Source organism: Tupaia chinensis, unplaced genomic scaffold (assembly GCF_000334495.1).
Source record: "Tupaia chinensis unplaced genomic scaffold, TupChi_1.0 Scaffold000235_1, whole genome shotgun sequence".
NCBI lineage: Eukaryota > Metazoa > Chordata > Mammalia > Scandentia > Tupaiidae > Tupaia > Tupaia belangeri.
Window position 1 is genome coordinate 4,698,075 of NW_006159713.1, and position 15,536 is coordinate 4,713,610.

Sequence of the window (15,536 nt, forward strand, 5' to 3'; positions counted from 1 at the left end):
GCTGTTAATTCTTTAGTTTTCCTGGAACAGTACTTTCTTCAGGGTTTCTTGAAGAGCTAGTCTGGTGTTGGCAAATTCTTTCAGGTTTTGTTTGTCTGAGAAGATTTTAATCTTTTTTTTTTCCCATATGAAGGATAATCTTGCAGGATATAATCATCTTGGTTGAAATTGTTTCTCTATTATAACTTTCAATACATCTTCCAATTCTTTCATTGCTTGCATTGTTTCCGTTGAGAGGTCTGGTGTTAGCCTGATGGGATGGCCTTTATAAGTCACTTCTTGTTTCTCTCTTGCCAGTTTTAGTATCATGTCTTTATCTGTGGTCTTAGGCAGTCTGGCTAAGATGTGACTTGGGGAATATCTTCTGGGGTTGATTCTATTTGGGGTCCTTTGTATTTCTTGGGTCTGGATGGTTGAGTGCCTCTCATGACTTGGGAAATTTTCTTCCAGGATTTCATGGAATAGATTTTCCATGATGTTATTAGTTTCTTCACCTTCTAGGATGCCAATTATTCTGATGCTTGGGCGCCTTATGGAATCTAGTATTTCTCGTATATTATCCTCATGGCTTTTTATTATTATTATTTTGTCTGTCTGCTTGGTGGTTTTTTTTTTTTTTTTTTTTTGGAGATCTTTCCTTTAGCACACACACACACGCGCCCGGCGTGAGTTTCACGCCACCGGGTCCGGGACACGAACCGCGGTCGACTACATGGGAGTCCAGCGACATAGCCATTACGCTAACTGCTGGTTCCCAAGCTTGGTGGTTTTTTTCTAGGTCAGAGGTTTTATCTTCAACATCAGAGATTCAATCTTCAGCATGATCTAATCAACTTTTAATATTTTCAAGGGAGTTTTTGATTTCCTCTATTACAGACTTGACCCCTAATAGCTCCATCTGATTCTTTCTCAGGGTGTCCATTTCTTCTTTCATATCGTGAAAGGACTTCCTAATCTCCTGAATTTTGTTGTCTCTTTTCTCTTCCAACTCATAGAATTTGTTCACCATAAACGTTCTAAATTCTCTATCTGACATTTTGGTAACATCCTCAGATTTTAGGAGAGATGGAGAGGAGTTACTCTGTTCCTTTGATGGAGACATATTTTTTGGCTTATTCAGACCTGAGGCTCTTCTACCTCTAGACATTGGAAGATGTACTCACTTTTAAGTACCTCTTAGAAGAATGTTTCACTGACCGAGTGTGTGTTTCCCTTTTGCTGCAAATTGACGTCTGCCGAAGTCTTTGTTCTGTTGTTTTTAGTAATGTGGTCTCAAAGAAGATACTCTATTCAGGTGTCTGAAGAGCAGCATCTCCTTTTTCACAGCTGATTCAGTACAAGGGAGGATCCCATAGAACCTTATATTACTAGAAAATTTTAGATCTCTAATTCTAGACCTAGTTAATTCCTCTGGCAAGGTGGAAGATGAGGAAGAGAAGATAATATAAGGGAAAAGAAAAGAGTACAGAGGAGAATTAAAAAAAAAAAAGTCACACGCCACACTAATGCTATTCAAAACACTATAAAACAGAGAGTCCAAAGGCAAGTGGGGAAGGGCCAGAGGATGAGCAGCGGGTTCTGGACAAAAGGGCCTGCAGCCACAGGTCGCCTAGTGTCTGGAACTGCTGGCCAGCTTGATCCAGTTTGCAGGTGGTGTGTGTGTGGGGGGGGGAGTGCAAGTTCATCTTAAAGTCCCACGAGATCAATCTGAAGTTCAGAGAGGAGCAGAGGTGGGGATGCACGAAGGACCTGGGTGGGAGGACCTGCAGTTGCAGGCCGCCTGGTGTCCGGAACTGCTGACTGGCACAATCCGGTTTGCAGGTGGGGTGTGGGGGAGGTACAAGTTCATCTTAAAGTCCCAAGAGACCAACCTGAAGTCCAGACAGGAGCAGGGGTAGGGATGTGCCAAGGACCTGGGTGGGAGGGCCTGCAGCTGCAGGCTGTCTGGTGTCCGGAACTGCAGCCGGCTCGATCCAGTTTGCAGGTGGGGTGTGGAGGTGTGTGAGTTCATCTTAAAGTCCCATGAGACCAACTTGAAGTCCAAAAAGGAGCAGGGGTGGGGATGTGCTGAGGACCTGAGTGGGAGGGCCTGCAGGCACAGGCCGCCTGGTGTCCAGAACTGCTGGCTGGCTCAATCTGGTTTGCAGGTGGGGTGAGGGGGGTGTGAGTTCGTCTTAAAGTCCCACAAGACCAACCTGAAATCTAAAGAGGAGATGGGGTGGGGATGCATAGAGGACCTGGGCCTAAAAAGATTTTTTTTAAATAATAATAAAAAAAGAACAGCAAAGCCAACTGTGACCCACAGCACACCTCAGTGAGACCACTGCACACATTACTGAGACCCAAAGAAGAAATCTGAGACCCATAGCACACCCCACATAGACCCTAATCTCACTGGGGCCCACAGAAAAATTCATTGATTTACACAGCATAACCCACTTTAAGCTACGGCACACTCCACTGTAAATAAGAGCACAGCTTACTACGACCCACAGCACACCTCAGTGAGAACACTGCATACATCACTGAGATCCAAAGAACAAACCTGCGACCCATAGCACACCCCACACAATCCCTATGTTCACTGGAAACCACTGCAAAATTCATTGATTTACACAGCATACCCTACTTTAAGCCATGGCACAGCCCACTTTAAACCACAGCACAGCTCACTACGACCCACAGCACACCTTATTGAGCCCACTGCACACATCACTGAGATGCAAAGAACAAATCTGTGATTCATAGCACACCCCACACAGACCCTAACATTACTGGGACCCACAGCAAAATTAGTTGTTACACAGCACACTCCACTTTAAGCCACAGTGCATCCCACGTTAAACAACAGCACTGTCCATTGTGACCCACAGCACACCTCAGTGAGAACACTGCATACATCATTGAGACCCAAAGAACAAATCTGCATCCCACAGCACACCACACCCACACACTAAACTCACTGAGACCCACAGAAAATTTCTATTGAGTTACATAGCACAAACCACTTTTACTAACAGCACACCCCACTTTAAACAACAGCACAGGCCATTGTGACACATAGAACAACTCACTGAGTCCACTATACTCATCACTGAGACCCAAAGAACAAATCTGAGACCCATAGCGCACGCCACACAGACCCTAAACTTACCACGAACCATAGCAAAATTCACTGAGTTATACAAAACACCCCATTTTAAGTCACAGCACACCACACTCTAAACAACAGCACAGCCAATTGGCACCTACAGCACACCTAATTGAGAACCACCATACACATCACTCAGACCCAAAGGACAAATCTACATCCCACATTATACACCACTCACACCCTAACCTCACTGGGACCCACAGAAAAGTCATTGAGTTACACAGCACACCCCACTGCAAGCCACAGCACACCCCACTTTAAACAACAGCACTGCCCACTGTGAACCACAACACACCTCAATGAAACCACTGCAAACATCACTGAGACCCAAAGAATAAATCTACGGCCCACAACGCTCCCCACTCACACCATAACCTCACTGGAAACCACAGCAAAATTCACTGAGTTACAGAGCACACCCCATATTATGCCACAGAACTCTTCACTTCAAATGACAGCACAGCCCATTGTGACACACAGTACACCTCAGTGAGACCACTGCATACATCACTGAGACCAAAAGAAAAAATCTGTGACCCACAACACAGCCCACTCACATAATAACCTCACTGGGCACACCAAAAATCATTGAGTTACATGACACACCCCATTTTAAGCCATAGCACAACCCACTTAAACAGCAACACAGCCCACTCACATAATAACCTCACTAGGACACACACCAAAACTCATTGACTTACACAGCACACCCATTTTAAGCCACAGCACAACCCATTTAAACAACAGTACAGCCCACTGTGATCCACAGAACACCTCAGTGAGATCACTGCACACATCACTGAGACCCAAAGGACAAATCTGTGACCCACAACACACCCCACTCACACCCTAACTTCACTAGGACTCAGAGCAAAATACACTGAGTTACAGAGCACACCCCATGTTATGCAACAGCACACCTCACTTTAAACAACTGCAGAACCCACTGCGATCCACAGCACACCTCACTGAGACTACGCCACATCACTGAGATCCAAAGAAAGAATCTGCGACCCACAACACACCACAATCACACCCTAACCTCACTGGGACCCACAGAAAAAGTCATATAATTACACAGCACACCCCATTTTAAGCCACAGCACACCCTACTTTAAACAACAGCACAGCAAACTGAGACCCACAGCACACCTCATTGAGATCACTGTGCACATCACTGAGAACCAAAGAACAATTCTGTGACCCACAACACACCACACTCACACCGTAACCTCACTGGGACACACAGCAAATTTCATTGAATTACACAGCACCCCCTACTTTAATCCACAGCACAGCTCACTTTAAACAACAGCATAGCCTCCTGTGACATATGGCACACCTCAGAGACACCACGGCCACACAAAACTGAGACACAAAGAACATAATCTGTGACTCACAATACATCCCACTGACACCCTTACCTCACTGGGAACAAAAGCAAAATTCATTGAGTTATACAGCACAACTCACTTTAAGCCACAGCACACCCCACTTTAAACAACAGCACGGCCCACTGTGGCCCACAGCACACCTCAGTGAGACCACTGCACACCTCACTGAGACTCAAAGAATAAATCAGCGACCCATGACTCACCCTGCTCACACCCAAACTTCACTAGGACCCACTGAAAAATTCATTGAGTTACACTGCACACCCCACTTTAAGCTACAGCACACCACAGTTTAAACAACAGCACAGCCCACTGTGACCCACAGAAAACATCAGTGAGACCACTACACACGTCACTGAGACCCAGAGTATAAATCTGCGACCCACAATACATCCCACTCACACCCTAGCCTCATTAGGACTCAGCAAAATTCATTGAGTTACAATGCACAGCCCACTTTAAGACACAGCAGTCCCCACTTTCAACAAGAGCATAGCCCACTACAACCCACAGCACACCTCAGTGAGACCACTGCACACATCACTGAGAACCAAAGAATAAATCTGTGACCCACAACACAACCCACTCACACCCATACCTTACTAGAACCCACAGGAAAATTGAGTTACACTGAACACCTCACTTTAAGTTACAGAACACCCCACTTTAAACAACAGCACGGCCTACTGCAACCCACAGCAAATATCAGTGAGATCACTGCACACATTACCGAGACACACAGAACAAATCTGCAACCCAAAACACACTCCACTCACACACTAACCTCACTAGGACCAACAGCAAACTTCATTGAGCTCCGCTGTACACATCACTTTAAGCCACAGCACAGCCCACTGTGATGGACCGCAAACATCAGTGAGACAACTGCACACACCTCTGAGACCCAAAGACAAATCTGTGACCCAGAACACACCCCAATCACACACTATCCTCACTGGGACCCACAGCAAAATGCATTGAGTTACACTGCACAACCTACTTTAAGCCACAGCACACCCCATTTTAAACAACAGTACAGCCCACTGCAACCCACAGCACACCTCAGTGAGACCACTGCACACATCACTGAGACACAAGGAACAAATCTGCAACACACAACACACACCACTCCCACACTAACCTTACTAGGACTGACAGAAAAATTCATTGAGTTACACTGCACATCCCACTTTAAGCCACTGCACACCCCACTTTAAACAACATCACAGCAAGGTATGACCCACAGCACACATCAGTGAATCCACTGCACACATCACTGAGACACAAGGAACAAATCTGCAACACACAACACACACCACTCCCACACTAACCTTACTAGGACTGACAGAAAAATTCATTGAGTTACACTGTACATCACAATATAAGCCACAGCACACCCCAGTTTAAACAACAGAAAACCCCCTACAACACAACTCAGTGAGACCACAGCAAACATCACTGAGACATACAGAACAAATCTGCAACCCACAACACACCCCCCACACACCAAAACCTCACCAGGCCCAAGAGTAACAGTCATTGAGTTACACTGCACACCCCACTTTAAGCCACAACACAGCCCACTTTAAACAATAGCACTGCCCACTGTGACCCACAGCAAACATCAGTGAGACCACTGCACACTTCACTGAGATCAAAAGAACAAATTTGTGACCCAAACCACACCTCATTCACACCCTAACCTCACCTGGACAAACAGCAAAATTCATTGAGTTCCACTGCACACCCCTCTTTATGCCACAGCGCACCCCACTTAAAACAAGAGCACTGCCCATGACCACCCAAAATAAGCCTCAGTGAGATGACACACATCACTGAGACCCAAGGAACAAATCTGTGACGCTCTACACACCCCACTGACACCCTAACCTCACTAGTGCCCACAGTAAAATTCATTGAGTTACACCGCACACCCAACCTTAAGCAACAGCACACTCCACTTTAAACAGCAGCACAGAAAAACGTTGACCCATAGCACACCTCAGTGAGACCACTGAACACATCACTGAAACTCAACGAGCAAATCTGAGATCCACAATACACCCCACTCACACCCTAACCTCATGAGGACCCACAGAAAAGTTCATTGAGTTACACTGCACACAACACTTTAAGCCACAGCACACCCCACTTGAAACAAGAGCACAGACCATTGTGACACACACCACACCTCAATAAGACCACTGCACACATCACTGAGATCCAAAGAACAAATCGGCAAACCACAACACACCCTACTCACACCCTAACCTCACTAGGACACACAGCAGAATTCATTGAGTTGCACTGCACACCCCACTTTAAGCCATAGCACATCCCCAGTTTAAACAACAGCACAGCCCATTGTGACCCACAGTACATCACAGTGAGACCACTGCACACATCACTAAGACCCAAAGAACATATCTGTGACCCCCAAAACACCCCATTCACACCCTAAACCCACTAGGCCCCACAGCAAAATTCATTGAGTTACACTGCACACCCCACTTTAAACAACAGAAAACACCCTACGACCCACAGCACACCTCATGGATACCAGTGCACACATCACTGAGACCGAAAGAACAAATCAGTGACCCCAAAGACACCCCACTCACACTCTAAACTCACTAGGACACACAGCATAATTTATTGAGTTACACTGAACACCTCTCTTTAAGCCACAGCAAACCTTTTAAAAACCACACTGCCTACTGAGACTCACAGCACACCTCAGTGAGTCCACTGCACACATCACTGAGATCAAAAGGACAAATCTGCCACCCACAACACACCCCACTCACACCTAAACCTCATTAGGCCCAACAGCAAAATTCATTGAGTTACACTGCACCCCCAACTTTAAGCCACAGTACACACAACTTGAAACAAGAGCACTGCCCATTGCAACACACAGCGCACCTCAGTGAGACCACTGCTCACATCACTGAGACCCAAAGAACAAATCTGTGACTCACAACACACCCCACACAAACCCTAACCTCACTAGAATGCACAGCGACATTTACTGAGTTACACTGCATGCTCTACTTTAAGCCACAGCACACCTCATTTTAAACAACATCACAGACCACTGCTACCCACAGCACACCTCATTGAGACTACTGCACACATCGCTGAGACCCAAAGAACAAATCTGCAACCCACAAAACACCCCACTCACATCCTAACCTCACTAGGAGCCACAGCAGAATTCATTGAGTTACACAGCACACCCCACTTTAAACAACAGCGCAGCCCACTGTGACCCACAGAACACCCCAGTGAGACCACTGCACACATCACTGAGACCCAAAGAACAAATACGTGACCCAGAACACACCCCACTCACACCCTATCCTCACAGTAAAATTTACTGAGATACACTGCACACCCTACCATAAGCCACAGCACACCCCATTTGAAAGAACAGCACAGCCCATGGTGACCCGCAGCACACTTCAGTGAGACCGCTGTACTCATCACTGAGACCCAAAGAACAATCTGCGACCAACAACACACCCCATTCACACCCTAACCTCACTAGGACCCACAGCATAATCCGTTGAGTTACACTGCACACCCCACTTTAAACAACAACATAGTGAGCTGCGACTCACAGCACACTTAGTGGGACCACAGCACACATCACTGAGACCCAAAGAACAACTCTGCGATCAACAACACTCCTCACTCACTCCATAACCTCACTGGGACCCACAGCAAGATCCATTGAATTACACAGCACACCCTACTTTAAGCCACAGCACACCTCACTTTAAACAACATCACAGACCACTGTGATCCACAGCACACCTCATTGAGACCACTGCACACATCACTGAGAACCAAAGAAGAAATCTACGAACCACAACACTTCCCACTCACACCCTAACCTCACTAAAATCCTCAGCAAAATCATCCATTCAGCCATTCTGTGTCTTTTAATGTGAGAATTTAATCCATTAACATTCAATGTTATTATTGATATTTGTGGATTTATCCACGTCATTTTGCTACTCATTCTCTCAGTTGTTTTCTGTTCTCCTGTTTCTGTTTGTCTGTCCTTAGTTTTCTTGATACAACACCCCCCTCAGTACTTCCTATAGAGCTGGTCTATTATGGGTGAATTTTTTCAGTTTTTGTTTATCTGAGAATACTTTGTTTACTCTTCCCATTTGAAGGATAATCTTGCTGGATATAGGATTCTTGGTTGAAACTGGTTTTCCTTGAAAGTTTTGAACACTTCTTCCCTTTCCTTTCTTGCCTGCATTGTTTCAGTTGAGAGGTCTGAGGTTAGTCTAATGCCATAGTTTTTATCAGTAACTTGACATTTCTCCCTTGCCATTTTTAGATAATTGTCTTTGTCTTTAATTTTTACCAATGTGGCTATGATGTGCAGGGGGGAGGATCTTTTTGTGTTGATTCTAGTTGGAGTCCTTTTTATTCTTGAGTCTGAATCTCTCCATCTTTCTTTATATTTGGAAAATTTTCAGATACTATTTCATGAAATATGTGTTCTATGCCTTTAGCGGATTCTTTAGTTTATGGAATACCCATTATAAGGATATTTGGGCATTTCATGGTGTCTAGAATTTCTCCTCCTTTTTTTTTTTTTTTTTTTTTCTTTCTTTCTTTTTAGTAATCTAGTCTATGCTGGAGACTTTGTCTCTGAGATCAGAAATTCTTGGTTCTGCATGGTTCAATCTGCTGTTAATTCTTTCTAGAGAGATTTTAATTTTTTGTATTTTATTCTTCATTTCAGAAGTTCCATTTGATTCCTTTTTAGGGGGTCCATTTCTTATTAAATTCCTTTCATGTCCTGAAATTATTTTTTTCATTTTCTGGAATGGATTATCTGTTTTCATTTGCATTTCATTGAGTTTTGTCACTATGAATATTCAAAATTCTTTTTCTGACATTTCTTTGTATTTCTCTATGCTGTCCACTGTCCACTGTCAGGGAGGGGCTACTACCTTTGTTTTCACATGTTTCTTTGAGATCTGTGTTGGTGTCTAGTCATCTGATGCAGTTTTCACTTTTTTCTATGTATTAGATTAGATTCCGTAGTACTGGTGGAGGAAATTTCACCCCTAGTTCCCATGTGTGTTCCTATTGGAGGGCCGTGTCTCCCAGATCAGAGCAGTTATGGGTAATTTCAGGTGCTTGGCTCCCCTACCGAAAGTTCAGTTCTTGACAAGGTGGTAGCAAGTGAAGGAGATATAGCTTGGTGAAGATTTGTGCAGCGTGCAGGTCAGTATACCAAAAGTTCCAAAGTGTCTCCCAGGCCCCAAGCATGGCCTCACCCCATGATATAAGATTTTTTTTTTGAGTTTTTCACTATAGGACGAGTGTGCTCACCAGAAAGACAGAGAGAGACAGAGAGAAAGCTATAAATCACTCCCCAGGGTGGATGGCCATGCTGTAATCCCTTCTCCTCCATTCTCCTCCATTCTCCTCTCGGGATCTTGGGCATGCAGGCACACATACCTGGCATGAGTCTTAGGAAACCAGGTCCCAAACTCAATCCATGGTCTACTACGTGGGAGTCCAGCGACATATCCATTACACTAACTGGTGGTCCCTGATATAAAATCTTAAATGTACAAAATACAATGCCTCCCTCCTAGGCTGCCTCTCCCCTCTTACTCACCAAAGAAACCACTTTCCCCAGGTTACCATGTTTTCTCCTCTGAGAGTTCAAATCAATAAGTGCATTCAGAAGTTTTTTAAAGTATTAATTCGAGCCCTATTGCTCTGGTTCATACTTAGCTTTTTTCACTTAACATTATGTCTTTCGTCTTTTCCCTCAAGACTTAAACTTTTTTTTTTCTTTTGGTAAACTGGGTCTCTGTTATTTTATTTATTTATTTTAAGAGAGAGATTTTTGCTATAGGTTACAGATGCTGGTCAGAGAGGCAGAAAGAGACAGAATGCAAGAAATCACCCCCCAGCAGGGATGGCCATGCCACAATCCCTTCTCCTTGATTCTCTTGGGATTTGGGGGCATACCCAATGTGAGTTTCGAGCCACCAGATAACAGGACTCAAACCCTGGTCAGCCATGTGGGAGCCCATCACTTTAACCACTATGCCACCTGCTGGCCCTGGGTTTCTCTTATTTATTTCTCTCATCACAAGGTAAATGTGGACATAGCCTTAATATATGCCAGGTCCTAGCTTCTGGGCTTCAGCTCATTACCAAACCACAGAAGAGCCCCAGTTGGGTGGCAGGGGTGTTTGGACAGCCATTAAACAAGAGATCTCCCAAATGATCTGTTCGTTACAGGTGTGCTCAGAGAAAAAGCGTAAGGAGCTCTCCAGGAATACAAACAGTCTGACTTGTAGGAGTGGGTGTGGGAAGGCTTTTCTGTGGTGGAAAGATCTGGAGTGTGAGGGTGGCTCTTTGGGTGTGCACAGAGAGGCAGAGCCCTAACTAGAGCTGCCTCCAGATGCAGAGAGAGGTGAGGGTAGGAGAAGGTGCAGCGAGGACCTTCCTGGAGTTCTTAAAGTCAGCAGTGTGCTGACCCACTACTCCTCTGTCCCATGTGCCAACAAATCCCTCTTTTTGCCACATCCTAGGCAAGTTTCTGTCTTTTGCACCTAAAGCAACTTGAGAAATGGCTTTACAGTCCTCCTTCCTTCTCTCCTTCTTCCTATCTGGTGCAGAGAGATGAAGTGACATACCCAAGGCCACACAGCAGGGATTCAGACCCACTGCTCCCTCCCAAGCCTGTTCAGAGATTACCGTGAACCACCTAAGAGATATGAGCAGGTTTCTGATGAGAGAGGGGATGAACTCAGAGCAGTCTGGGGGACATGAACAGGAAGTAGTGGGGACTTTTGGTCTCAGGCCAAAGATATTATAGAAATTTACTCCTGGATAGACAGACTCTTTCAAATCTAATTGTACTTTAGGGGGACCAGCAGTTAGTGTAATGGCTATGTCACTGGACTCCCACATAGTCGACCATGGTTCGCGTCCAGGACCCGGTGGCTTAAACTCATGCTGAGCACGTGTGCGTGCATGCCCAAGATCCCGAGAGCAGAATGGAGGAGAAGGGATTGCGGCGTGGCCATCCCCCCTGGGGGGTGATTTCTCGCTTTCTATCTCTCTGTCTCGCTCTGCCTATCTGGCGAGCGCACGCACCCTATAGCAAAAACCTCTAAAAAAAAAATTGTACTTTGGGGGCCACCAGATGGCAGAGTGATTAAGGTGCTGGACTCCCTTACGGTTTGAGGCCCAGACCTGGTAACTTGCTTTCTCTGTCTACCCTCCTTTCCCTCTCTCTCTGGTCAAGTTTAAAATAAAATAAATTTAAAAATAAAGTAATTATTTTTTAAATGAGACCAGCAGATGGCATAGTGGTTATGTTGCTGGACTCCCACAAAGAGACTGTGGTTCCAGTTTCAGACTCAGTGGCTTAAAACTCATGCAGAGCGCATGTGTGTGCATGTTCAAGATCCTGAGAGGAGAATGGAGAAGGGATTGCAGCATGGCCATTCCCTCAGGGGGCAGGATTTTTCGTTTTCTGTCTCTCTATCTCTCTGGCAAGTGCACACACCCTGTAGCATAAATCTCTCTTAAGAAAAAGGGGGGAAATGTATTTTAGGGGACCAGCAGGTGGCATAGTGGTTAAGGCACTGAACTCCCACATGGCTGACTGCAGTTCAAATCCAGGATCCAACAGCTTGAAAATCACATGGGGGGTGTGTGGAGGGGTACTCAAAACCCCAGGAGGAGAATGAAGAAGGGATTGCAGTATGGCCATCCCCCCTAGGGGGTGATTTCTCACTGTCTCACTCTGGCAAGAGCAAGCATTTTATGGCTAAAACCTAAAGCAAAATTGTGCTTTAGGGGATGGTAGGCAGAATGACATTCCCCTCCCTTCCTCCTCACCAAAGATAACCACATCCCAAGGCCCAGAACCTGGGAATATGTTACCGTCCATGAGAAACAGGTTTTGCAGATATGGTTAAATTAAGGATTTTTGAGACAGGGAGGTTATCCTGGATTATTAGGGTGGGCCCAGTGTAAACCCAAAGTGAGGGATCAGAGCCTGAGGCAGTGATGTGAAGACAGAAGCAAAAGTTACGGTGACTGAGGACATGAGTCAAACACCCCACAAACTCGAAGAGGAGAAAGGATTTCTCCACTGGAGCCTTCAGAAGGAATGCAGTCCTGCCACCTACTCTAGCCTTCTGATCTCCAGAAGTGTAAAATAACAAGAAACATCATTTTTGGGTTTTGTTCCCTTGTTTGTTTTGCTAGAGGGTGTCTGTGGTTGCAGGGGCAGGGCAGGGCTGACAGTGGGGTGGGGTGGAGTGGGGGAGAGAAAGTGAGAAAGTACCCTCCGTGGAGGATGGCCACACAATCCCTTCTCCATTCTCTTCTAGGGATTTTGGGGACAGGCACATGCCCCATGTCCAAGACTAACCATGCAGGCAGCCACGTAGGATCCGGTTGCCTTGAACACCATGCCTCCGGTTGGCCTGGACGTGGTTTCGGACTACAAAATTTCACCGTTTGTTACAGCAGCATAGGAAACTAATATAGGGACTCTTGAATCCTTTTGCAGCATCTCCACCCAGTGACCATCCAACCTTGTCGTGAATGGTTCTAGCAATGCGAGACATCACGCTCTACACAGGGACCTTGTTTTCTTTCCTGCAAACTCTTACTTCTATTAAAATCTTGCTCTTGCTCTGTAACTGTCCCCCCACTCCTGCCCCCCCCTCCCCATGTTTGGAGCAAGGACAGATAGGGGGACACTTAATCCCAATCCCTTATATGCATCAGGCTTTTATAAATAATTATTCTCTTTTCCAAGCTCAACAATCTCCAATTTTAAAAAAAAAAGAAGTATTTTCCATTGAGATTTTTGTTACAGGGTACATGCACTCACCTCTTGGGATCCTGGACACTCACCTCTCGGGATCCTGGGCACACACAAACACGTGTTCTGCAGGAATTTTAAGCCCAGGTTGGGGACTTGAATTGCTGTCGATTACATGGGAGTCCAGTGACGTAATTATTATGCCAGCTGCTGGTCCTCATTTTTAAATTAACAACTTTTTAAAATAGTCTAAGAGCCACTATTCTCTGGATGTGGTTCCAGCTAAACCACTGTAGGGCGAGATGCCTTGACCATGGCATCCCATTCCCAGCAGCATGGTAAGCCCATCACACAGCAAACCCCCATCAAATAAGAGTTCTCTAAACCCGGTGTCCCCACACGAACCCCAGTGGCCCATTCATTGCCAGCACTTCCGACCCATATGGGGAGAGGGGTGGGGGGGGGGGGGGGAATGCACCGGTTCAAGGTCAGAACCTTAGCGGGTAGTTAGAATTTGTTTCATTTTTAAGGGCTATTTGCCTTAATGGTTATTTTGTCTTGATGGTAACAGAAACTGCCTTTCCAGTTCTGCTCAGGCTGCAGATATGCATTTAACATAGTTCCATATTTAGTAAAAAGATGAGCCTGTTAGAAGAGCGGCATGTTTGGACCGTGCAGCTGGGTTTTAACGGAGGATGACATAGATTGTTGGCCAACTTTTAACCACCCAAAGTCACACTTAGACTCTAAAACCCATGCCTCATAGCATCGCATTGCACATACTATAGTCCCGCAAAGGGATTAATAATGTGTCAGGATGGCCGAGCGGTCTAAGGCGCTGCGTTCAGGTCGCAGTCTCCCCTGGAGGCGTGGGTTCGAATCCCACTTCTGACAAAGTTCTGTTTTTCACCCTTTTTCTCCTTGGAGTTCAATTTCGTAACTACAAAAGAGTGATGTGAAACAAAACCAAGACTTTGTTCACTGCAATCCTACATCAAGGGTCCATATGAATGAAATGTTAATCTTATGAAAGCATTAACGAGAGAATATTAAAATGAATATTACCTAGTACCTAGCAACAGTCGTGGAAGAACATCAAAAACGGTACGAGCTCTGTCAGAAGTGGGATTCGAACCCACGCCTCCAGGGGAGACTGCGACCTGAACGCAGCGCCTTAGACCGCTCGGCCATCCTGACAGTTCCGCTAAAGAACTGGCGGCCCAACCTCTTTAGATTGTTCGTACCGTACGCATGCGTATTAAGTACCTTATGACTCTGCCTTTTCCGCCCTGTGTCTGGCGATGTTAGATATACGCGCCTGCTCTAAGGGGCGGGGCAAGAGGGACGAGGGAAGACAAAACGCTGCTCCCGGGCTGCGGCAGAGGGCGCGCGAGCGCGAGGCGTACGCTAGGATCTGAAAGGTCGGGAGGCAAGGACTGCCTCTTTTTTAACTTGAGCGCATTCGTGCCGCTGGCATGCACTAATTCTTCATGCATGCAATTTGCTATTCATGTCAGCTTTGATTTCTGAATATTTGCAATACCTTTGCATTTCCGCATGTATGCCCTGTGTATTTTCTGCATGTTGTAGTTAAACCCCTGTAACTGCACTGATTTACAGATGTCGTTGTGGCGCCCAAAACAGGTGAAGCTTGGATATAGCAGTTTCCAGGCACGCAAACCGCCCTCTCCTTCCTCAAAATCACAACTTCATATTTGTATGTGTGTTCAGCTCATTTGCTCGCTCACTGGGTTAGACCGAGCCCTGCGGCTGCATACCCAGATTAGCTCATTCCTGCCTGTGTCCCCAATGCCCAAATTGTGCCTGGCACATAGTAGGTGCACTGGGAAGACTCATGGATTAATTTCTCCCTCGCTTCCTCTTTTCTGCATTCCGTCAGTTGGTGACTCATCTCCCTTCTGGCCCCCGCAGCACCTTCCTCCCTTGCCTTCCGCCTCTTCCTTCCCTTACCCCAGACTCACCCACACACCAGCTATATCCAGGGACCAAGATTTCAGGACCTCGAGGGCGAGGGCGGCATCCTTCTCCACCAGGAGGCATAAGGTCACCCCTCCACCTCCCCCAACCCTCCAACCCCCCACCCCCGCCTTCCTAGGTTCTCATCTGCTTGGGCCCTAACCCAGCCCGA

The 15,536-nt window shown here is 46.1% G+C and overlaps 2 non-coding genes and 1 pseudogene across 2 annotated transcripts; 1 reads left to right on the forward strand and 2 right to left on the reverse strand.

Moving 5' to 3' along the window:
• Positions 1-15,536, reverse strand: part of LOC102485140 (chromobox protein homolog 3 pseudogene) — a 76,520-nt pseudogene that overhangs the window by 23,516 nt on the left and 37,468 nt on the right.
• TRNAL-CAG (transfer RNA leucine (anticodon CAG)) lies at positions 14,199-14,281 on the forward strand. Its single transcript has one exon. It is a non-coding gene; the product is annotated as a tRNA-Leu (tRNA).
• TRNAL-CAG (transfer RNA leucine (anticodon CAG)) lies at positions 14,502-14,584 on the reverse strand. Its single transcript has one exon. It is a non-coding gene; the product is annotated as a tRNA-Leu (tRNA).